Source organism: Narcine bancroftii, chromosome 7 (genome assembly GCF_036971445.1).
Source record: "Narcine bancroftii isolate sNarBan1 chromosome 7, sNarBan1.hap1, whole genome shotgun sequence".
NCBI classification, from domain to species: Eukaryota; Metazoa; Chordata; class Chondrichthyes; order Torpediniformes; family Narcinidae; genus Narcine; species Narcine bancroftii.
Window position 1 is genome coordinate 73,035,074 of NC_091475.1, and position 25,920 is coordinate 73,060,993.

Below are 25,920 nucleotides of genomic sequence, written 5' to 3' on the forward strand. Positions count from 1 at the left end.
ACAGTGAGTGTATGACAGAGCCTCTTGCCAGAGCCTCTTGCCGACATTGTGAGTCAATGACAGAGCCTCTTGCTGATACTGTGAGTGAATGACAGAGACTCTTGCAGATACTGTGAGTGAATGACAGCGCCTCTTGCCGATATTGTGAGTGAATGACAGAGCCTCTTGCCGACACTGTGAGTGAATGACAGAGCCTCTTGCCGACATTGTGAGTGAATGACAGAGCCTCTTGCTGATACTGTGAGTGATTAACAGAGCCTCCTGCTGATACTGTGAGTGAATGTCAGGGCCTCTTGCTGATATTGTGAGTGAATGATAGAGCCTGTGAGTGAACGACAGAGACTCTTGCTGATACTGTGAGTGAATGACAGAGCCTCTTGCTGATACTGTGAGTGAATGACAGAGCCACTTCCTGATTCTGTGATTGATTGACAGAGCATCTTGCTGATATTGTGAGTGAATGACAGAGTCTCTTCCTGATTCTGTGGTTAATTGACAGAGCCCCTTGCTGATACTGTGAGTGAATGACAGAGCCTCTTGCAGATACTGTAAGTGAATGACAGAGCCTCTTGCTGATATTGTGAATGAATGACAGAGCCTCTTGCTGATACTGTGAGTGAATGACAGAGCCTCTTGCTGATACTGTGCGTGAATGACAGAGCCTCTCGCTGATACTGTGAGTGAATGACAGAGCCTCTTACTGATACTGTGAGTGAATGACAGAGCCTCTTGCTGATACTGTGAGTGAATGACAGAGCCTCTTGCTGATACTGTGAGTGAATGACAGAGCCTCTTGCTGATACTGTGAGTGAATGACAGAGCCTCTTGCTGATACTGTGAGTGAATGACAGAGCCTCTTGCTGATACTGTGAGTGAATGACAGAGCCTCTTGATGATACTGTGAGTGAATGACAGAGCCTCTTGCTGATACTGTGAGTGAATGACAGAGCCTCTTGCTGATACTGTGAGTGAATGACAGAGCCTCTTGATGATACTGTGAGTGAATGACAGAGCCTCTTGCTGATACTGTGAGTGAAAGACAGAGCCTCTTCCTGATTCTGTGATTGATTGACAGAGCCTCTTGCTGATATTGTGAGTGAATGACAGAGCCTCTTGCAGATACTGTGAGTGAATGACAGAGCCTCTTGCTGATACTGTGATTGAATGACAGAGCCTCTTCCTGATACTGTGATTGAATGACAGAGCCTCTTCCTGATATTGTGAGTGAATGACAGAGCCTCTTGCTGATACTGTGAGTGAATGATAGAGCCTCTTGCTGATACTGTGCGTGAATGACAGAGCCTCTTGATGATACTGTGAGTGAATGACAGAGCCTCTTGCTGATACTGTGAGTGAATGACAGAGCCTCTTGCTGATACTGTGAGTGAATGTCAGAGCCTCTTGCTGATACTGTGAGTGAATGACAGCGCCTCTAGCTGATACTGTGAGTGAATGACAGAGCCTCTTGCTGATAATTTGATTTAATGACAGAGCCTCTTGCTGATACTGTGATTGAATGACAGAGCCTCTTGCTGATACTGTGAGTGAATGACAGAGCCTCTTGCTGATACTGTGAGTGAATGACAGAGCATCTTGCTGATATTGTGAATGAATGACAGAGCCTCTTGCTGATACTGTGAGTGAATGACAGAGCATCTTGCTGATATTGTGAATGAATGACAGAGCCTCTTGCTGATACAGTGAGTGTATGACAGAGCCTCTTGCCAGAGCCTCTTGCCGACATTGTGAGTCAATGACAGAGCCTCTTGCTGATACTGTGAGTGAATGACAGAGACTCTTGCAGATACTGTGAGTGAATGACAGCGCCTCTTGCCGATATTGTGAGTGAATGACAGAGCCTCTTGCCGACACTGTGAGTGAATGACAGAGCCTCTTGCCGACATTGTGAGTGAATGACAGAGCCTCTTGCTGATACTGTGAGTGATTAACAGAGCCTCCTGCTGATACTGTGAGTGAATGTCAGGGCCTCTTGCTGATATTGTGAGTGAATGATAGAGCCTGTGAGTGAACGACAGAGACTCTTGCTGATACTGTGAGTGAATGACAGAGCCTCTTGCTGATACTGTGAGTGAATGACAGAGCCACTTCCTGATTCTGTGATTGATTGACAGAGCATCTTGCTGATATTGTGAGTGAATGACAGAGTCTCTTCCTGATTCTGTGGTTAATTGACAGAGCCCCTTGCTGATACTGTGAGTGAATGACAGAGCCTCTTGCAGATACTGTAAGTGAATGACAGAGCCTCTTGCTGATATTGTGAATGAATGACAGAGCCTCTTGCTGATACTGTGAGTGAATGACAGAGCCTCTTGCTGATACTGTGCGTGAATGACAGAGCCTCTCGCTGATACTGTGAGTGAATGACAGAGCCTCTTACTGATACTGTGAGTGAATGACAGAGCCTCTTGCTGATACTGTGAGTGAATGACAGAGCCTCTTGCTGATACTGTGAGTGAATGACAGAGCCTCTTGCTGATACTGTGAGTGAATGACAGAGCCTCTTGCTGATACTGTGAGTGAATGACAGAGCCTCTTGCTGATACTGTGAGTGAATGACAGAGCCTCTTGATGATACTGTGAGTGAATGACAGAGCCTCTTGCTGATACTGTGAGTGAATGACAGAGCCTCTTGCTGATACTGTGAGTGAATGACAGAGCCTCTTGATGATACTGTGAGTGAATGACAGAGCCTCTTGCTGATACTGTGAGTGAAAGACAGAGCCTCTTGCTGATACTGTGAGTGAATGACAGAGCCTCTTGCTGATACTGTGAGTGAATGACAGAGCCTCTTGCTGATATTGTGATTGAATGAGAGAGCCTCTTGCTGATATTGTGATTGAATGACAGAGCCTCTTCCTGATTCTGTGATTGATTGACAGAGCCTCTTGCTGATACTGTGAGTGAATGACAGAGCCTCTTGCTGATATTGTGATTGAATGACAGAGCCTCTTGTTGATACTGTGAGTGAACGACAGAGCCTCTTGCAGATACTGTGAGTGAATGACAGAGCCTCTTGCTGATACTGTGAGTGAATGACAGAGCCTCTTCCTGATTCTGTGATTGATTGACAGAGCCTCTTCCTGATACGGTGAGTGAATGACAGAGACTCTTGCAGATACTGTGAGTGAATGACAGAGCGACTTGCTGATACTGTAGTTGAATGACAGAGCCTCTTGCTGATACTGTGAGTGAATGACAGAGCCTCTTGCTGATACAGTGAGTGAATGACAGAGCCTCTTGCTGATACTGTGAGTGAATGACAGAGCCTCTTGCTGATACTGTGAGTGAATTACAGAGCCTCTTGCTGATACTGTGAGTGAATGACAGAGCCTCTTGCTGATACTGTGTGTGATTGACAGAGCCTCTTGCTGATAATGTGAGTGAATGACAGAGCCTCTTGCTGATACTGTGAGTGATTGACAGAGCCTCTTGCTGATACTGTGAGTGAATGACAGAGCCTCTTGCTGATAATGTGAGTGATTGACAGAGCCTCTTGCTGATAATGTGAGAGAATGACAGAGTCTCTTGCTGATACTGTGAGTGAATGAACGAGCCTCTTGCTGATATTGTGAGTGAATGACAGAACCTCTTGCTGATAATGTGAGTGAATGACAGAGCCTCTTGCTGATACTGTGAGTGAATGACAGAGCCTCTTGCTGATACTGTGAGTGAATGATAGAGCATCTTGCAGATACTGTGAGTGGATGACAGAGCCTCTTGCTGATACTGTGATTGAATGACAGAGCCTCTTCCTGATACTGTGATTGAATGACGGTGCCTCTTGCTGATACTGTGAGTGAATGACAGAGCCTCTTGCTGATACTGTGAGTGAATGACAGAGCCTCTTGCTGATACTGTGAGTGAATGTCAGAGCCTCTTGCTGATACTGTGAGTGAATGACAGTGCCTCTTGCTGATACTGTGAGTGAATGACAGAGCCTCTTGCAGATAATGTGAGTGAATGACAGAGCCTCTTGCTGATACTGTGAGAGAATGACAGAGTCTATTGCTGATACTGTGAGTGAATGACCGAGCCTCTTGCTGATACTGTGAGTGAATGACAGAGCCTCTTGCTGATACTGTGAGTGAATGAGCGAGCCTCTTGCTGATACTGTGAGTGAATGACAGAGCCTCTTGCTGATACTGTGAGTGAATGACAGAGCCTCTTGCTGATACTGTGAGTGAATGACAGAGCCTCTTGCTGATAGTGAGTGAATGACAGAGCCTCTTGCTGATACTGTGAGTGAATGACAGAGCCTCTTGCTGATATTGCGAGTGAATGACAGAGCCTCTTCCTGATATTGTGAATGAATGACAGAGCCTCTTGCCGACATTGTGAGTGAATGACAGAGCCTCTTGCTGATTCTGTGATTGAATGACAGAGCCTCTTGCTGATACAGTTATTACATGACAGAGCCTCTTTCTGATACTGTGAGTACATGATAGAGCTGCTTGCTGATACTGTGAGTGAATGACAGAGACTCTTGCTGATACAGTTAGTACATGACAGAGCCTCTTGCTGATACTGTGAGTGCATGACTGAGCCTCTTGCTGATACTGTGAGTGAATGACAGAGCCTCTTGCTTATACTGTGAGTGAATGACAGAGCCTCTTGCCGATACTGTGAGTGAATGACAGAGCCTCTTGCTGATACTGTGATTGAATGACAGAGTCTCTTGCTGATATTGTGATTGAATGACAGAGGCTCTTTCTGATACTGTGATTGAATGACAGAGCCTCTTGCTGATACTGTGAGTGAATGACAGAGCCTCTTGCTGATACTGTGAGTGAATGACAGAGCCTCTTGCTGATACTGTGAGTGAATGACAGAGCCTCTTGCTGATACTCTGAGTGAATGACAGAGCCTCTTGCTGATACTGTGAGTGAATGACAGAGCCTCTTGCTGATATTGTGATTGAATGACAGAGCCTCTTGCTGATACTGTGAGTGAATGACAGAGCCTCTTGCTGATTCTGTGATTGAATGAGCGAGCCTCTTGCTGATACTGTGAGTGAATGACAGAGCCTCTTGCTGATACTGTGAGTGAATGACAGAGCCTCTTGCTGATACTGTGAGTGAATGACAGAGCCTCTTGCTGATACTGTGAGTGAATGACAGAGCCTCTTGCTGATACTGTGAGTGAATGACAGAGCCTCTTGCTGATATTGTGATTGAATGACAGAGCCTCTTGCTGATACTGTGAGTGAATGACAGAGCCTCTTGCTGATTCTGTGATTGAATGAGCGAGCCTCTTGCTGATACTGTGAGTGAATGACAGAGCCTCTTGCTGATACTGTGAGTGAATGACAGAGCCTCTTGCTGATACTGTGAGTGAATGACAGAGCCTCTTGCTGATACTGTGAGTGAATGACAGAGCCTCTTGCTGATACTGTGAGTGAATGACAGAGCCTCTTGATGATACTGTGAGTGAATGACAGAGCCTCTTGCTGATACTGTGAGTGAATGACAGAGCCTCTTGCTGATACTGTGAGTGAATGACAGAGCCTCTTGCTTATACTGTGAGTGAATGACAGAGCCTCTTGCTGATATTGTGATTGAATGAGAGAGCCTCTTGCTGATATTGTGATTGAATGACAGAGCCTCTTCCTGATTCTGTGAGAGAATGACAGAGTCTCTTGCTGATACTGTGAGTGAATGACCGAGCCTCTTGCTGATACTGTGAGTGAATGACAGAGCCTCTTGCTGATACTGTGAGTGAATGAGCGAGCCTCTTGCTGATACTGTGAGTGAATGACAGAGCCTCTTGCTGATACTGTGAGTGAATGACAGAGCCTCTTGCTGATACTGTGAGTGAATGACAGAGCCTCTTTCTGATAGTGAGTGAATGACAGAGCCTCTTGCTGATACTGTGAGTGAATGACAGAGCCTCTTGCTGATATTGCGAGTGAATGACAGAGCCTCTTCCTGATATTGTGAATGAATGACAGAGCCTCTTTCCGACATTGTGAGTGAATGACAGAGCCTCTTGCTGATTCTGTGATTGAATGACAGAGCCTCTTGCTGATACAGTTATTACATGACAGAGCCTCTTTCTGATACTGTGAGTACATGATAGAGCTGCTTGCTGATACTGTGAGTGAATGACAGAGACTCTTGCTGATACAGTTAGTACATGACAGAGCCTCTTGCTGATACTGTGAGTGCATGACTGAGCCTCTTGCTGATACTGTGAGTGAATGACAGAGCCTCTTGCTTATACTGTGAGTGAACGACAGAGCCTCTTGCAGATACTGTGAGTGAATGACAGAGCCTCTTGCTGATACTGTGAGTGAATGACAGAGCCTCTTCCTGATTCTGTGATTGATTGACAGAGCCTCTTCCTGATACGGTGAGTGAATGACAGAGACTCTTGCAGATACTGTGAGTGAATGACAGAGCGACTTGCTGATACTGTAGTTGAATGACAGAGCCTCTTGCTGATACTGTGAGTGAATGACAGAGCCTCTTACTGATACAGTGAGTGAATGACAGAGCCTCTTGCTGATACTGTGATTGAATGACAGAGCCTCTTGCTGATACTGTGAGTGAATTACAGAGCCTCTTGCTGATACTGTGAGTGAATGACAGAGCCTCTTGCTGATACTGTGAGTGATTGACAGAGCCTCTTGCTGATACTGTGTGTGATTGACAGAGCCTCTTGCTGATAATGTGAGTGAATGATAGAGCCTCTTGCTGATACTGTGAGTGATTGACAGAGCCTCTTGCTGATACTGTGAGTGAATGACAGAGCCTCTTGCTGATAATGTGAGTGATTGACAGAGCCTCTTGCTGATAATGTGAGAGAATGACAGAGTCTCTTGCTGATACTGTGAGTGAATGAACGAGCCTCTTGCTGATATTGTGAGTGAATGACAGAGCCTCTTGCTGATAATGTGAGTGAATGACAGAGCCTCTTGCTGATACTGTGAGTGAATGACAGAGCCTCTTGCTGATACTGTGAGTGAATGATAGAGCATCTTGCAGATACTGTGAGTGGATGACAGAGCCTCTTGCTGATACTGTGATTGAATGACAGAGCCTCTTCCTGATACTGTGATTGAATGACGGTGCCTCTTGCTGATACTGTGAGTGAATGACAGAGCCTCTTGCTGATACTGTGAGTGAATGACAGAGCCTCTTGCTGATACTGTGAGTGAATTACAGAGCCTCTTGCTGATACTGTGAGTGAATGACAGAGCCTCTTGCTGATACTGTGAGTGAATGACAGAGCCTCTTGCAGATAATGTGAGTGAATGACAGAGCCTCTTGCTGATACTGTGAGAGAATGACAGAGTCTCTTGCTGATACTGTGAGTGAATGACAGAGCCTCTTGCTGATACTGTGAGTGAATGACAGAGCCTCTTGCTGATACTGTGAGTGAATGAGCGAGCCTCTTGCTGATACTGTGAGTGAATGACAGAGCCTCTTGCTGATACTGTGAGTGAATGACAGAGCCTCTTGCTGATACTGTGAGTGAATGACAGAGCCTCTTGCTGATAGTGAGTGAATGACAGAGCCTCTTGCTGATACTGTGAGTGAATGACAGAGCCTCTTGCTGATATTGCGAGTGAATGACAGAGCCTCTTCCTGATATTGTGAATGAATGACAGAGCCTCTTTCCGACATTGTGAGTGAATGACAGAGCCTCTTGCTGATTCTGTGATTGAATGACAGAGCCTCTTGCTGATACAGTTATTACATGACAGAGCCTCTTTCTGATACTGTGAGTACATGATAGAGCCTCTTGCTGATACTGTGAGTGAATGACAGAGACACTTGCTGATACTGTGAGTGAATGACAGAGACACTTGCTGATACAGTTAGTACATGACAGAGCCTCTTGCTGATACTGTGAGTGAATGACAGAGCCTCTTGCTTATACTGTGAGTGAATGACAGAGCCTCTTGCCGATACTGTGAGTGAATGACAGAGCCTCTTGCTGATACTGTGAGTGAATGACAGAGCCTCTTGCTGATACTGTGATTGAATGACAGAGTCTCTTGCTGATATTGTGATTGAATGACAGAGGCTCTTTCTGATACTGTGATTGAATGACAGAGCCTCTTGCTGATACTGTGAGTGAATGACAGAGCCTCTTGCTGATACTGTGAGTGAATGACAGAGCCTCTTGCTGATACTGTGAGTGAATGACAGAGCCTCTTGCTGATACTCTGAGTGAATGACAGAGCCTCTTGCTGATACTGTGAGTGAATGACAGAGCCTCTTGCTGATATTGTGATTGAATGACAGAGCCTCTTGCTGATATTGTGAGTGAATGATGGAGCCTCTTGCTGATACTGTGAGTGAATGACAGAGCCTCTTGCTGATTCTGTGATTGAATGACAGAGCCTCTTGCTGATACTGTGAGTGAATGACAGAGCCCCTTTCTGATACTGTGAGTGAATGATAGAGCATCTTGCAGATACTGTGAGTGGATGACAGAGCCTCTTGCCGATAATGTGAGTGAATGACAGAGCCTCTTGCCGACATTTTGAGTGAATGACAGACCCTCTTGCTGACACTGTGAGTGAAAGACAGAGCCTCTTGCCGACATTGTGAGTGAATGACAGAGCCTCTTGCTGATACTGTGAGTGAATAACAGAGACTCTATCCGATACTGTGAGTGAATGACAGTGCCTCTTGCCGATACAGTGAGTGAATGACAGAGCCTCTTGCTGATACTGTGAGTGAATGACAGAGCCTCTTGCTGATACTGTGAGTGAATGACAGAGCCTCTTGCTGATACTGTGATTGAATGACAGAGCCTCTTGCTGATACTGTGAGTGAATGACAGAGCCTCTTGCTGATACTGTGAGTGAATGACAGTGCCTCTTGCTGATACTGTGAGTGAATGAAAGAGCCTCTTGCTGATACTGTGAGTGAATGACAGAGCCTCTTGCTGATACTGTGAGTGAATGACAGTGTCTCTTGCTGACGTTGTGAGTGAATGACAGAGCCTCTTCCTGATTCTGTGAGTGAATGACAGAGCCTCTTGCTGATACTGTGAGTGAATGACAGAGCCTCTTGCTGATATTGTGAGTGAATGACAGAGCCTCTTCCTGATTCTGTGATTGATTGACAGAGCCTCTTGCTGATATTGTGAGTGAATGACAGAGCCTCTTGCAGATACTGTGAGTGAATGACAGAGCCTCTTGCTGATACTGTGATTGAATGACAGAGCCTCTTCCTGATACTGTGATTGAATGACAGAGCCTCTTCCTGATACTGTGAGTGAATGACAGAGCCTCTTGCTGATACTGTGAGTGAATGATAGAGCCTCTTGCTGATACTGTGCGTGAATGACAGAGCCTCTTGATGATACTGTGAGTGAATGACAGAGCCTCTTGCTGATACTGTGAGTGAATGACAGAGCCTCTTGCTGATACTGTGAGTGAATGTCAGAGCCTCTTGCTGATACTGTGAGTGAATGACAGCGCCTCTAGCTGATACTGTGAGTGAATGACAGAGCCTCTTGCTGATAATTTGATTTAATGACAGAGCCTCTTGCTGATACTGTGATTGAATGACAGAGCCTCTTGCTGATACTGTGAGTGAATGACAGAGCCTCTTGCTGATACTGTGAGTGAATGACAGAGCCTCTTGCTGATACTGTGAGTGAATGAGCGAGCCTCTTGCTGATACTGTGAGTGAATGACAGAGCCTCTTGCTGATACTGTGAGTGAATGACAGAGCCTCTTGCTGATACTGTGAGTGAATGACAGAGCCTCTTTCTGATAGTGAGTGAATGACAGAGCCTCTTGCTGATACTGTGAGTGAATGACAGAGCCTCTTGCTGATATTGCGAGTGAATGACAGAGCCTCTTGCTGATACTGTGAGTGAATGACAGAGCCTCTTGCTGATATTGCGAGTGAATGACAGAGCCTCTTCCTGATATTGTGAATGAATGACAGAGCCTCTTTCCGACATTGTGAGTGAATGACAGAGCCTCTTCCTGATTCTGTGAGAGAATGACAGAGTCTCTTGCTGATACTGTGAGTGAATGACCGAGCCTCTTGCTGATACTGTGAGTGAATGACAGAGCCTCTTGCTGATACTGTGAGTGAATGAGCGAGCCTCTTGCTGATACTGTGAGTGAATGACAGAGCCTCTTGCTGATACTGTGAGTGAATGACAGAGCCTCTTGCTGATACTGTGAGTGAATGACAGAGCCTCTTTCTGATAGTGAGTGAATGACAGAGCCTCTTGCTGATACTGTGAGTGAATGACAGAGCCTCTTGCTGATATTGCGAGTGAATGACAGAGCCTCTTCCTGATATTGTGAATGAATGACAGAGCCTCTTTCCGACATTGTGAGTGAATGACAGAGCCTCTTGCTGATTCTGTGATTGAATGACAGAGCCTCTTGCTGATACAGTTATTACATGACAGAGCCTCTTTCTGATACTGTGAGTACATGATAGAGCTGCTTGCTGATACTGTGAGTGAATGACAGAGACTCTTGCTGATACAGTTAGTACATGACAGAGCCTCTTGCTGATACTGTGAGTGCATGACTGAGCCTCTTGCTGATACTGTGAGTGAATGACAGAGCCTCTTGCTTATACTGTGAGTGAACGACAGAGCCTCTTGCAGATACTGTGAGTGAATGACAGAGCCTCTTGCTGATACTGTGAGTGAATGACAGAGCCTCTTCCTGATTCTGTGATTGATTGACAGAGCCTCTTCCTGATACGGTGAGTGAATGACAGAGACTCTTGCAGATACTGTGAGTGAATGACAGAGCGACTTGCTGATACTGTAGTTGAATGACAGAGCCTCTTGCTGATACTGTGAGTGAATGACAGAGCCTCTTACTGATACAGTGAGTGAATGACAGAGCCTCTTGCTGATACTGTGATTGAATGACAGAGCCTCTTGCTGATACTGTGAGTGAATTACAGAGCCTCTTGCTGATACTGTGAGTGAATGACAGAGCCTCTTGCTGATACTGTGAGTGATTGACAGAGCCTCTTGCTGATACTGTGTGTGATTGACAGAGCCTCTTGCTGATAATGTGAGTGAATGATAGAGCCTCTTGCTGATACTGTGAGTGATTGACAGAGCCTCTTGCTGATACTGTGAGTGAATGACAGAGCCTCTTGCTGATAATGTGAGTGATTGACAGAGCCTCTTGCTGATAATGTGAGAGAATGACAGAGTCTCTTGCTGATACTGTGAGTGAATGAACGAGCCTCTTGCTGATATTGTGAGTGAATGCCAGAGCCTCTTGCTGATAATGTGAGTGAATGACAGAGCCTCTTGCTGATACTGTGAGTGAATGACAGAGCCTCTTGCTGATACTGTGAGTGAATGATAGAGCATCTTGCAGATACTGTGAGTGGATGACAGAGCCTCTTGCTGATACTGTGATTGAATGACAGAGCCTCTTCCTGATACTGTGATTGAATGACGGTGCCTCTTGCTGATACTGTGAGTGAATGACAGAGCCTCTTGCTGATACTGTGAGTGAATGACAGAGCCTCTTGCTGATACTGTGAGTGAATTACAGAGCCTCTTGCTGATACTGTGAGTGAATGACAGAGCCTCTTGCTGATACTGTGAGTGAATGACAGAGCCTCTTGCAGATAATGTGAGTGAATGACAGAGCCTCTTGCTGATACTGTGAGAGAATGACAGAGTCTCTTGCTGATACTGTGAGTGAATGACAGAGCCTCTTGCTGATACTGTGAGTGAATGACAGAGCCTCTTGCTGATACTGTGAGTGAATGAGCGAGCCTCTTGCTGATACTGTGAGTGAATGACAGAGCCTCTTGCTGATACTGTGAGTGAATGACAGAGCCTCTTGCTGATACTGTGAGTGAATGACAGAGCCTCTTGCTGATAGTGAGTGAATGACAGAGCCTCTTGCTGATACTGTGAGTGAATGACAGAGCCTCTTGCTGATATTGCGAGTGAATGACAGAGCCTCTTCCTGATATTGTGAATGAATGACAGAGCCTCTTGCCGACATTGTGAGTGAATGACAGAGCCTCTTGCTGATTCTGTGATTGAATGACAGAGCCTCTTGCTGATACAGTTATTACATGACAGAGCCTCTTTCTGATACTGTGAGTACATGATAGAGCCTCTTGCTGATACTGTGAGTGAATGACAGAGACACTTGCTGATACTGTGAGTGAATGACAGAGACACTTGCTGATACAGTTAGTACATGACAGAGCCTCTTGCTGATACTGTGAGTGAATGACAGAGCCTCTTGCTTATACTGTGAGTGAATGACAGAGCCTCTTGCCGATACTGTGAGTGAATGACAGAGCCTCTTGCTGATACTGTGAGTGAATGACAGAGCCTCTTGCTGATACTGTGATTGAATGACAGAGTCTCTTGCTGATATTGTGATTGAATGACAGAGGCTCTTTCTGATACTGTGATTGAATGACAGAGCCTCTTGCTGATACTGTGAGTGAATGACAGAGCCTCTTGCTGATACTGTGAGTGAATGACAGAGCCTCTTGCTGATACTGTGAGTGAATGACAGAGCCTCTTGCTGATACTCTGAGTGAATGACAGAGCCTCTTGCTGATACTGTGAGTGAATGACAGAGCCTCTTGCTGATATTGTGATTGAATGACAGAGCCTCTTGCTGATATTGTGAGTGAATGATGGAGCCTCTTGCTGATACTGTGAGTGAATGACAGAGCCTCTTGCTGATTCTGTGATTGAATGACAGAGCCTCTTGCTGATACTGTGAGTGAATGACAGAGCCCCTTTCTGATACTGTGAGTGAATGATAGAGCATCTTGCAGATACTGTGAGTGGATGACAGAGCCTCTTGCCGATAATGTGAGTGAATGACAGAGCCTCTTGCCGACATTTTGAGTGAATGACAGACCCTCTTGCTGACACTGTGAGTGAAAGACAGAGCCTCTTGCCGACATTGTGAGTGAATGACAGAGCCTCTTGCTGATACTGTGAGTGAATAACAGAGACTCTATCCGATACTGTGAGTGAATGACAGTGCCTCTTGCCGATACAGTGAGTGAATGACAGAGCCTCTTGCTGATACTGTGAGTGAATGACAGAGCCTCTTGCTGATACTGTGAGTGAATGACAGAGCCTCTTGCTGATACTGTGATTGAATGACAGAGCCTCTTGCTGATACTGTGAGTGAATGACAGAGCCTCTTGCTGATACTGTGAGTGAATGACAGTGCCTCTTGCTGATACTGTGAGTGAATGAAAGAGCCTCTTGCTGATACTGTGAGTGAATGACAGAGCCTCTTGCTGATACTGTGAGTGAATGACAGTGTCTCTTGCTGACGTTGTGAGTGAATGACAGAGCCTCTTCCTGATTCTGTGAGTGAATGACAGAGCCTCTTGCTGATACTGTGAGTGAATGACAGAGCCTCTTGCTGATATTGTGAGTGAATGACAGAGCCTCTTCCTGATTCTGTGATTGATTGACAGAGCCTCTTGCTGATATTGTGAGTGAATGACAGAGCCTCTTGCAGATACTGTGAGTGAATGACAGAGCCTCTTGCTGATACTGTGATTGAATGACAGAGCCTCTTCCTGATACTGTGATTGAATGACAGAGCCTCTTCCTGATACTGTGAGTGAATGACAGAGCCTCTTGCTGATACTGTGAGTGAATGATAGAGCCTCTTGCTGATACTGTGCGTGAATGACAGAGCCTCTTGATGATACTGTGAGTGAATGACAGAGCCTCTTGCTGATACTGTGAGTGAATGACAGAGCCTCTTGCTGATACTGTGAGTGAATGTCAGAGCCTCTTGCTGATACTGTGAGTGAATGACAGCGCCTCTAGCTGATACTGTGAGTGAATGACAGAGCCTCTTGCTGATAATTTGATTTAATGACAGAGCCTCTTGCTGATACTGTGATTGAATGACAGAGCCTCTTGCTGATACTGTGAGTGAATGACAGAGCCTCTTGCTGATACTGTGAGTGAATGACAGAGCATCTTGCTGATATTGTGAATGAATGACAGAGCCTCTTGCTGATACTGTGAGTGAATGACAGAGCATCTTGCTGATATTGTGAATGAATGACAGAGCCTCTTGCTGATACAGTGAGTGTATGACAGAGCCTCTTGCCAGAGCCTCTTGCCGACATTGTGAGTCAATGACAGAGCCTCTTGCTGATACTGTGAGTGAAAGACAGAGCCTCTTGCTGATACTGTGAGTGAATCACAGAGCCTCTTGCTGATACTGTGATTGATTGACAGAGCCTCTTGTTGATACTGTGAGTGAATGACAGAGCCTCATGCTGATACTGTGAGTGAATGACAGAGCCTCTTGCTGATACTGTGAGTGAATGACAGAGCCTCTTGCTTAGACTGTGAGTGAATGACAGAGCCTCTTTCTGATTCTGTGATTGATTGACAGAGCCTCTTCCTGATACTGTGAGTGATTGACAGAGCCTCTTGCAGATACTGTGAGTGAATGACAGCGCCTCTTGCCGATACTGTGAGTGAATGACAGAGCCTCTTGCCGACACTGTGAGTGAATGACAGAGCCTCTTGCCGACATTGTGAGTGAATGACAGAGCCTCTTGCTGATACTGTGAGTGATTAACAGAGCCTCCTGCTGATACTGTGAGTGAATGTCAGAGCCTCTTGCTGATATTGTGAGTGAATGACAGAGCCTGTGAGTGAACGACAGAGACTCTTGCTGATACTGTGAGTGAATGACAGAGCCTCTTGCTGATACTGTGAGTGAATGACAGAGCCACTTCCTGATTCTGTGATTGATTGACAGAGCATCTTGCTGATATTGTGAGTGAATGACAGAGCCTCTTCCTGATTCTGTGATTGATTGACAGAGCCCCTTGCTGATACTGTGAGTGAATGACAGAGCCTCTTGCAGATACTGTAAGTGAATGACAGAGCCTCTTGCTGATATTGTGAATGAATGACAGAGCCTCTTGCTGATACTGTGAGTGAATGACAGAGCCTCTTGCTGATACTGTGCGTGAATGACAGAGCCTCTCGCTGATACTGTGAGTGAATGACAGAGCCTCTTACTGATACTGTGAGTGAATGACAGAGCCCCTTGCTGATACTGTGAGTGAATGACAGAGCCTCTTGCTGATACTGTGAGTGAATGACAGAGCCTCTTGCTGATACTGTGATTGAATGACAGAGCCTCTTGCTGATACTGTGAGTGAATGACAGAGCCTCTTGCTGATATTGTGAGTGAATGACAGAGCCTCTTGATGATACTGTGAGTGAATGACAGAGCCTCTTGCTGATACTGTGAGTGAATGACAGAGCCTCTTGCTGATACTGTGAGTGAATGACAGAGCCTCTTGATGATACTGTGAGTGAATGACAGAGCCTCTTGCTGATACTGTGAGTGAATGACAGAGCCTCTTGCTGATACTGTGAGTGAATGACAGAGCCTCTTGCTGATACTGTGAGTGAATGACAGAGCCTCTTGCTGATATTGTGATTGAATGAGAGAGCCTCTTGCTGATATTGTGATTGAATGACAGAGCCTCTTCCTGATTCTGTGATTGATTGACAGAGCCTCTTGCTGATACTGTGAGTGAATGACAGAGCCTCTTGCTGATATTGTGATTGAATGACAGAGCCTCTTGTTGATACTGTGAGTGAACGACAGAGCCTCTTGCAGATACTGTGAGTGAATGACAGAGCCTCTTGCTGATACTGTAAGTGAATGACAGAGCCTCTTCCTGATTCTGTGATTGATTGACAGAGCCTCTTCCTGATACGGTGAGTGAATGACAGAGACTCTTGCAGATACTGTGAGTGAATGACAGAGCGACTTGCTGATACTGTAGTTGAATGACAGAGCCTCTTGCTGATACTGTGAATGAATGACAGAGCCTCTTGCTGATACAGTGAGTGAATGACAGAGCCTCTTGCTGATACTGTGAGTGAATGACAGAGCCTCTTGCTGATACTGTGAGTGAATTACAGAGCCTCTTGCTGATACTGTGAGTGAATGACAGAGCCTCTTGCTGATACTGTGAGTGATTGACAGAGCCTCTTGCTGATACTGTGTGTGATTGACAGAGCCTCTTGCTGATAATGTGAGTGAATGACAGAGCCTCTTGCTGATACTGTGAGTGATTGACAGAGCCTCTTGCTGATACTGTGAGTGAATGACAGAGCCTCTTGCTGATAATGTGAGTGATTGACAGAGCCTCTTGCTGATAATGTGAGAGAATGACAGAGTCTCTTGCTGATACTGTGAGTGAATGAACGAGCCTCTTGCTGATATTGTGAGTGAATGACAGAGCCTCTTGCTGATAATGTGAGTGAATGACAGAGACTCTTGCTGATACTGTGAGTGAATGAACGAGCCTCTTGCTGATACTGTGAGTGAATGACAGAGCCTCTTCCTGATATTGTGAGTGAATGACAGAGCCTCTTGCTGACGTTGTGAGTGAATGACAGAGCTTCTTCCTGATTCTGTGAGTGAATGACAGAGCCTCTTGCTGATACTGTGAGTGAATGACAGAGCCTATTGCTGGTATTGTGAGTGAATGACAGAGCCTCTTCCTGATTCTGTGAGTGAATGACAGAGCCTCTTGCTGATACTGTGAGTGAATGACAGAGCCTCTTGCTGATATTGTGAGTGAATGACAGAGCCTCCTGCTGATACTGTGAGTGAATGTCAGAGCCTCTTGCTGATATTGTGAGTGAATAACAGAGCCTGTGAGTGAACGACAGAGCCTCTTGCTGATACTGTGAGTGAATGACAAAGCCTCTTGCTGATACTGTGAGTGAATGACAGAGCCTCTTCCTGATTCTGTGATTGATTGACAGAGCATCTTGCTGATATTGTGAGTGAATGACAGAGCCTCTTCCTGAATCTGTGATTGATTGACAGAGCCTCTTGCTGATACTGTGAGTGAATGACAGAGCCTCTTGCAGATACTGTGAGTGAATGACAGAGCCTCTTGCTGATATAGTGAATGAATGACAGAGCCTCTTGCTGATACTGTGATTGAATGACAGAGCCTCTTCCTGATACTGTGAGTGAATGACAGAGACTCTTGCTTATACTGTGAGTGAATGATAGAGCCTCTTGCTGATACTGTGCGTGAATGACAGAGCCTCTTGATGATACTGTGAGTGAATGACAGAGCCTCTTGCTGATACTGTGAGTGAATGACAGAGCCTCTTGCTGATACTGTGAGTGAATGTCAGAGCCTCTTGCTGATACTGTGAGTGAATGACAGCGCCTCTAGCTGATACTGTGAGTGAATGACAGAGCCTCTTGCTGATAATTTGATTTAATGACAGAGCCTCTTGCTGATACTGTGATTGAATGACAGAGCCTCTTGCTGATACTGTGAGTGAATGACAGAGCCTCTTGCTGATACTGTGAGTGAATGACAGAGCATCTTGCTGATATTGTGAATGAATGACAGAGCCTCTTGCTGATACTGTGAGTGAATGACAGAGCATCTTGCTGATATTGTGAATGAATGACAGAGCCTCTTGCTGATACAGTGAGTGTATGACAGAGCCTCTTGCCAGAGCCTCTTGCCGACATTGTGAGTCAATGACAGAGCCTCTTGCTGATACTGTGAGTGAAAGACAGAGCCTCTTGCTGATACTGTGAGTGAATCACAGAGCCTCTTGCTGATACTGTGATTGATTGACAGAGCCTCTTGTTGATACTGTGAGTGAATGACAGAGCCTCATGCTGATACTGTGAGTGAATGACAGAGCCTCTTGCTGATACTGTGAGTGAATGACAGAGCCTCTTGCTTAGACTGTGAGTGAATGACAGAGCCTCTTTCTGATTCTGTGATTGATTGACAGAGCCTCTTCCTGATACTGTGAGTGATTGACAGAGCCTCTTGCAGATACTGTGAGTGAATGACAGCGCCTCTTGCCGATACTGTGAGTGAATGACAGAGCCTCTTGCCGACACTGTGAGTGAATGACAGAGCCTCTTGCCGACATTGTGAGTGATTGACAGAGCCTCTTGCTGATACTGTGAGTGATTAACAGAGCCTCCTGCTGATACTGTGAGTGAATGTCAGAGCCTCTTGCTGATATTGTGAGTGAATGACAGAGCCTGTGAGTGAACGACAGAGACTCTTGCTGATACTGTGAGTGAATGACAGAGCCTCTTGCTGATACTGTGAGTGAATGACAGAGCCACTTCCTGATTCTGTGATTGATTGACAGAGCATCTTGCTGATATTGTGAGTGAATGACAGAGCCTCTTCCTGATTCTGTGATTGATTGACAGAGCCCCTTGCTGATACTGTGAGTGAATGACAGAGCCTCTTGCAGATACTGTAAGTGAATGACAGAGCCTCTTGCTGATATTGTGAATGAATGACAGAGCCTCTTGCTGATACTGTGAGTGAATGACAGAGCCTCTTGCTGATACTGTGCGTGAATGACAGAGCCTCTCGCTGATACTGTGAGTGAATGACAGAGCCTCTTACTGATACTGTGAGTGAATGACAGAGCCCCTTGCTGATACTGTGAGTGAATGACAGAGCCTCTTGCTGATACTGTGAGTGAATGACAGAGCCTCTTGCTGATACTGTGAGTGAATGACAGAGCCTCTTGATGATACTGTGAGTGAATGACAGAGCCTCTTGCTGATACTGTGAGTGAATGACAGAGCCTCTTGCTGATACTGTGAGTGAATGACAGAGCCTCTTGATGATACTGTGAGTGAATGACAGAGCCTCTTGCTGATACTGTGAGTGAATGACAGAGCCTCTTGCTGATACTGTGAGTGAATGACAGAGCCTCTTGCTGATACTGTGAGTGAATGACAGAGCCTCTTGCTGATATTGTGATTGAATGAGAGAGCCTCTTGCTGATATTGTGATTGAATGACAGAGCCTCTTCCTGATTCTGTGATTGATTGACAGAGCCTCTTGCTGATACTGTGAGTGAATGACAGAGCCTCTTGCTGATATTGTGATTGAATGACAGAGCCTCTTGTTGATACTGTGAGTGAACGACAGAGCCTCTTGCAGATACTGTGAGTGAATGACAGAGCCTCTTGCTGATACTGTAAGTGAATGACAGAGCCTCTTCCTGATTCTGTGATTGATTGACAGAGCCTCTTCCTGATACGGTGAGTGAATGACAGAGACTCTTGCAGATACTGTGAGTGAATGACAGAGCGACTTGCTGATACTGTAGTTGAATGACAGAGCCTCTTGCTGATACTGTGAATGAATGACAGAGCCTCTTGCTGATACAGTGAGTGAATGACAGAGCTTCTTGCTGATACTGTGAGTGAATGACAGAGCCTCTTGCTGATACTGTGAGTGAATTACAGAGCCTCTTGCTGATACTGTGAGTGAATGACAGAGCCTCTTGCTGATACTGTGAGTGATTGACAGAGCCTCTTGCTGATACTGTGTGTGATTGACAGAGCCTCTTGCTGATAATGTGAGTGAATGACAGAGCCTCTTGCTGATACTGTGAGTGATTGACAGAGCCTCTTGCTGATACTGTGAGTGAATGACAGAGCCTCTTGCTGATAATGTGAGTGATTGACAGAGCCTCTTGCTGATAATGTGAGAGAATGACAGAGTCTCTTGCTGATACTGTGAGTGAATGAACGAGCCTCTTGCTGATATTGTGAGTGAATGACAGAGCCTCTTGCTGATAATGTGAGTGAATGACAGAGCCTCTTGCTGATACTGTGAGTGAATGACAGAGCCTCTTGCTGATACTGTGAGTGAATGACAGAGCCTCTTCCTGATATTGTGAGTGAATGACAGAGCCTCTTGCTGACGTTGTGAGTGAATGACAGAGCTTCTTCCTGATTCTGTGAGTGAATGACAGAGCCTCTTGCTGATACTGTGAGTGAATGACAGAGCCTATTGCTGGTATTGTGAGTGAATGACGGAGCCTCTTCCTGATTCTGTGAGTGAATGACAGAGCCTCTTGCTGATACTGTGAGTGAATGACAGAGCCTCTTGCTGATATTGTGAGTGAATGACAGAGCCTCCTGCTGATACTGTGAGTGAATGTCAGAGCCTCTTGCTGATATTGTGAGTGAATAACAGAGCCTGTGAGTGAACGACAGAGCCTCTTGCCCACATTGTGAGTGAATGACAGAGCCTCTTGCTGATACTGTGAGTGAATCACAGAGCCTCTTGCTGATACTGTGATTGATTGACAGAGCCTCTTGTTGATACTGTGAGTGAATGACAGAGCCTCATGCTGATACTGTGAGTGAATGACAGAGCCTCTTGCTGATACTGTGAGTGAATGACAGAGCCTCTTGCTTAGACTGTGAGTGAATGACAGAGCCTCTTGCTGATTCTGTGATTGATTGACAGAGCCTCTTCCTGATACTGTGAGTGATTGACAGAGCCTCTTGCAGATACTGTGAGTGAATGACAGAGCCTCTTGCTGATACTGTGATTGAATGACAGAGCCTCTTCCTGATACTGTGATTGAATGACGGTGCCTCTTGCTGATACTGTGAGTGAATGACAGAGCCTCTTGCTGATACTGTGAGTGAATGACAGAGCCTCTTGCTGATACTGTGAGTGAATGACAGAGCCTCTTGCTGATACTGTGAGTGAATGACAGTGCCTCTTGCTGATACTGTGAGTGAATGACAGAGCCTCTTGCAGATAATGTGAGTGAATGACAGAGCCTCTTGCTGATACTGTGAGAGAATGACAGAGTCTCTTGCTGATACTGTGAGTGAATGACCGATCCTCTTGCTGATACTGTGAGTGAATGACAGAGCCTCTTGCTGATACTGTGAGTGAATGAGCGAGCCTCTTGCTGATACTGTGAGTGAATGACAGAGCCTCTTGCTGATACTGTGAGTGAATGACAGAGCCTCTTGCTGATACTGTGAGTGAATGACAGAGCCTCTTGCTGATAGTGAGTGAATGACAGACCCTCTTGCTGATACTGTGAGTGAATGACAGTGCCTCTTGCTGATATTGCGAGTGAATGACAGAGCCTCTTCCTGATATTGTGAATGAATGACAGAGCCTCTTGCCGACATTGTGAGTGAATGACAGAGCCTCTTCCTGATTCTGTGAGTGAATGACAGAGCCTCTTGCTGATACTGTGAGTGAATGACAGAGCCTCTTGCTGATATTGTGAGTGAATGACAGAGCCTCTTCCTGATTCTGTGATTGATTGACAGAGCCTCTTGCTGATATTGTGAGTGAATGACAGAGCCTCTTGCAGATACTGTGAGTGAATGACAGAGCCTCTTGCTGATACTGTGATTGAATGACAGAGCCTCTTCCTGATACTGTGATTGAATGACAGAGCCTCTTCCTGATATTGTGAGTGAATGACAGAGCCTCTTGCTGATACTGTGAGTGAATGATAGAGCCTCTTGCTGATACTGTGCGTGAATGACAGAGCCTCTTGATGATACTGTGAGTGAATGACAGAGCCTCTTGCTGATACTGTGAGTGAATGACAGAGCCTCTTGCTGAGACTATGAGTGAATGTCAGAGCCTCTTGCTGATACTGTGAGTGAATGACAGCGCCTCTAGCTGATACTGTGAGTGAATGACAGAGCCTCTTGCTGATAATTTGATTTAATGACAGAGCCTCTTGCTGATACTGTGATTGAATGACAGAGCCTCTTGCTGATACTGTGAGTGAATGACAGAGCCTCTTGCTGATACTGTGAGTGAATGACAGAGCATCTTGCTGATATTGTGAATGAATGACAGAGCCTCTTGCTGATACTGTGAGTGAATGACAGAGCATCTTGCTGATATTGTGAATGAATGACAGAGCCTCTTGCTGATACAGTGAGTGTATGACAGAGCCTCTTGCCAGAGCCTCTTGCCGACATTGTGAGTCAATGACAGAGCCTCTTGCTGATACTGTGAGTGAATGACAGAGACTCTTGCAGATACTGTGAGTGAATGACAGCGCCTCTTGCCGATATTGTGAGTGAATGACAGAGCCTCTTGCCGACACTGTGAGTGAATGACAGAGCCTCTTGCCGACATTGTGAGTGAATGACAGAGCCTCTTGCTGATATTGTGAGTGATTAACAGAGCCTCCTGCTGATACTGTGAGTGAATGTCAGGGCCTCTTGCTGATATTGTGAGTGAATGATAGAGCCTGTGAGTGAACGACAGAGACTCTTGCTGATACTGTGAGTGAATGACAGAGCCTCTTGCTGATACTGTGAGTGAATGACAGAGCCACTTCCTGATTCTGTGATTGATTGACAGAGCATCTTGCTGATATTGTGAGTGAATGACAGAGTCTCTTCCTGATTCTGTGGTTAATTGACAGAGCCCCTTGCTGATACTGTGAGTGAATGACAGAGCCTCTTGCAGATACTGTAAGTGAATGACAGAGCCTCTTGCTGATATTGTGAATGAATGACAGAGCCTCTTGCTGATACTGTGAGTGAATGACAGAGCCTCTTGCTGATACTGTGCGTGAATGACAGAGCCTCTCGCTGATACTGTGAGTGAATGACAGAGCCTCTTACTGATACTGTGAGTGAATGACAGAGCCTCTTGCTGATACTGTGAGTGAATGACAGAGCCTCTTGCTGATACTGTGAGTGAATGACAGAGCCTCTTGCTGATACTGTGAGTGAATGACAGAGCCTCTTGCTGATACTGTGAGTGAATGACAGAGCCTCTTGCTGATACTGTGAGTGAATGACAGAGCCTCTTGATGATACTGTGACTGAATGACAGAGCCTCTTGCTGATACTGTGAGTGAATGACAGAGCCTCTTGCTGATACTGTGAGTGAATGACAGAGCCTCTTGATGATACTGTGAGTGAATGACAGAGCCTCTTGCTGATACTGTGAGTGAAAGACAGAGCCTCTTGCTGATACTGTGAGTGAATGACAGAGCCTCTTGCTGATACTGTGAGTGAATGACAGAGCCTCTTGCTGATATTGTGATAGAATGAGAGAGCCTCTTGCTGATATTGTGATTGAATGACAGAGCCTCTTCCTGATTCTGTGATTGATTGACAGAGCCTCTTGCTGATACTGTGAGTGAATGACAGAGCCTCTTGCTGATATTGTGATTGAATGACAGAGCCTCTTGTTGATACTGTGAGTGAACGACAGAGCCTCTTGCAGATACTGTGAGTGAATGACAGAGCCTCTTGCTGATACTGTGAGTGAATGACAGAGCCTCTTCCTGATTCTGTGATTGATTGACAGAGCCTCTTCCTGATACGGTGAGTGAATGACAGAGACTCTTGCAGATACTGTGAGTGAATGACAGAGCCTCTTGCTGATACTGTGAGTGATTGACAGAGCCTCTTGCTGATACTGTGAGTGAATGACAGAGCCTCTTGCTGATAATGTGAGTGATTGACAGAGCCTCTTGCTGATAATGTGAGAGAATGACAGAGTCTCTTGCTGATACTGTGAGTGAATGAACGAGCCTCTTGCTGATATTGTGAGTGAATGACAGAACCTCTTGCTGATAATGTGAGTGAATGACAGAGCCTCTTGCTGATAATGTGAGAGAATGACAGAGTCTCTTGCTGATACTGTGAGTGAATGAACGAGCCTCTTGCTGATATTGTGAGTGAATGACAGAACCTCTTGCTGATAATGTGAGTGAATGACAGAGCCTCTTGCTGATACTGTGAGTGAATGACAGAGCCTCTTGCTGATACTGTGAGTGAATGATAGAGCATCTTGCAGATACTGTGAGTGGATGACAGAGCCTCTTGCTGATACTGTGATTGAATGACAGAGCCTCTTCCTGATACTGTGATTGAATGACGGTGCCTCTTGCTGATACTGTGAGTGAATGACAGAGCCTCTTGCTGATACTGTGAGTGAATGACAGAGCCTCTTGCTGATACTGTGAGTGAATGACAGAGCCTCTTGCTGATACTGTGAGTGAATGACAGTGCCTCTTGCTGATACTGTGAGTGAATGACAGAGCCTCTTGCAGATAATGTGAGTGAATGACAGAGCCTCTTGCTGATACTGTGAGAGAATGACAGAGTCTATTGCTGATACTGTGAGTGAATGACCGAGCCTCTTGCTGATACTGTGAGTGAATGACAGAGCCTCTTGCTGATACTGTGAGTGAATGAGCGAGCCTCTTGCTGATACTGTGAGTGAATGACAGAGCCTCTTGCTGATACTGTGAGTGAATGACAGAGCCTCTTGCTGATACTGTGAGTGAATGACAGAGCCTCTTGCTGATAGTGAGTGAATGACAGAGCCTCTTGCTGATACTGTGAGTGAATGACAGAGCCTCTTGCTGATATTGCGAGTGAATGACAGAGCCTCTTCCTGATATTGTGAATGAATGACAGAGCCTCTTGCCGACATTGTGAGTGAATGACAGAGCCTCTTGCTGATTCTGTGATTGAATGACAGAGCCTCTTGCTGATACAGTTATTACATGACAGAGCCTCTTTCTGATACTGTGAGTACATGATAGAGCTGCTTGCTGATACTGTGAGTGAATGACAGAGACTCTTGCTGATACAGTTAGTACATGACAGAGCCTCTTGCTGATACTGTGAGTGCATGACTGAGCCTCTTGCTGATACTGTGAGTGAATGACAGAGCCTCTTGCTTATACTGTGAGTGAATGACAGAGCCTCTTGCCGATACTGTGAGTGAATGACAGAGCCTCTTGCTGATACTGTGATTGAATGACAGAGTCTCTTGCTGATATTGTGATTGAATGACAGAGGCTCTTTCTGATACTGTGATTGAATGACAGAGCCTCTTGCTGATACTGTGAGTGAATGACAGAGCCTCTTGCTGATACTGTGAGTGAATGACAGAGCCTCTTGCTGATACTGTGAGTGAATGACAGAGCCTCTTGCTGATACTCTGAGTGAATGACAGAGCCTCTTGCTGATACTGTGAGTGAATGACAGAGCCTCTTGCTGATATTGTGATTGAATGACAGAGCCTCTTGCTGATACTGTGAGTGAATGACAGAGCCTCTTGCTGATTCTGTGATTGAATGAGCGAGCCTCTTGCTGATACTGTGAGTGAATGACAGAGCCTCTTGCTGATACTGTGAGTGAATGACAGAGCCTCTTGCTGATACTGTGAGTGAATGACAGAGCCTCTTGCTGATACTGTGAGTGAATGACAGAGCCTCTTGCTGATACTGTGAGTGAATGACAGAGCCTCTTGCTGATATTGTGATTGAATGACAGAGCCTCTTGCTGATACTGTGAGTGAATGACAGAGCCTCTTGCTGATTCTGTGATTGAATGAGCGAGCCTCTTGCTGATACTGTGAGTGAATGACAGAGCCTCTTGCTGATACTGTGAGTGAATGACAGAGCCTCTTGCTGATACTGTGAGTGAATGACAGAGCCTCTTGCTGATACTGTGAGTGAATGACAGAGCCTCTTGCTGATACTGTGAGTGAATGACAGAGCCTCTTGATGATACTGTGAGTGAATGACAGAGCCTCTTGCTGATACTGTGAGTGAATGACAGAGCCTCTTGCTGATACTGTGAGTGAATGACAGAGCCTCTTGCTTATACTGTGAGTGAATGACAGAGCCTCTTGCTGATATTGTGATTGAATGAGAGAGCCTCTTGCTGATATTGTGATTGAATGACAGAGCCTCTTCCTGATTCTGTGAGAGAATGACAGAGTCTCTTGCTGATACTGTGAGTGAATGACCGAGCCTCTTGCTGATACTGTGAGTGAATGACAGAGCCTCTTGCTGATACTGTGAGTGAATGAGCGAGCCTCTTGCTGATACTGTGAGTGAATGACAGAGCCTCTTGCTGATACTGTGAGTGAATGACAGAGCCTCTTGCTGATACTGTGAGTGTATGACAGAGCCTCTTTCTGATAGTGAGTGAATGACAGAGCCTCTTGCTGATACTGTGAGTGAATGACAGAGCCTCTTGCTGATATTGCGAGTGAATGACAGAGCCTCTTCCTGATATTGTGAATGAATGACAGAGCCTCTTTCCGACATTGT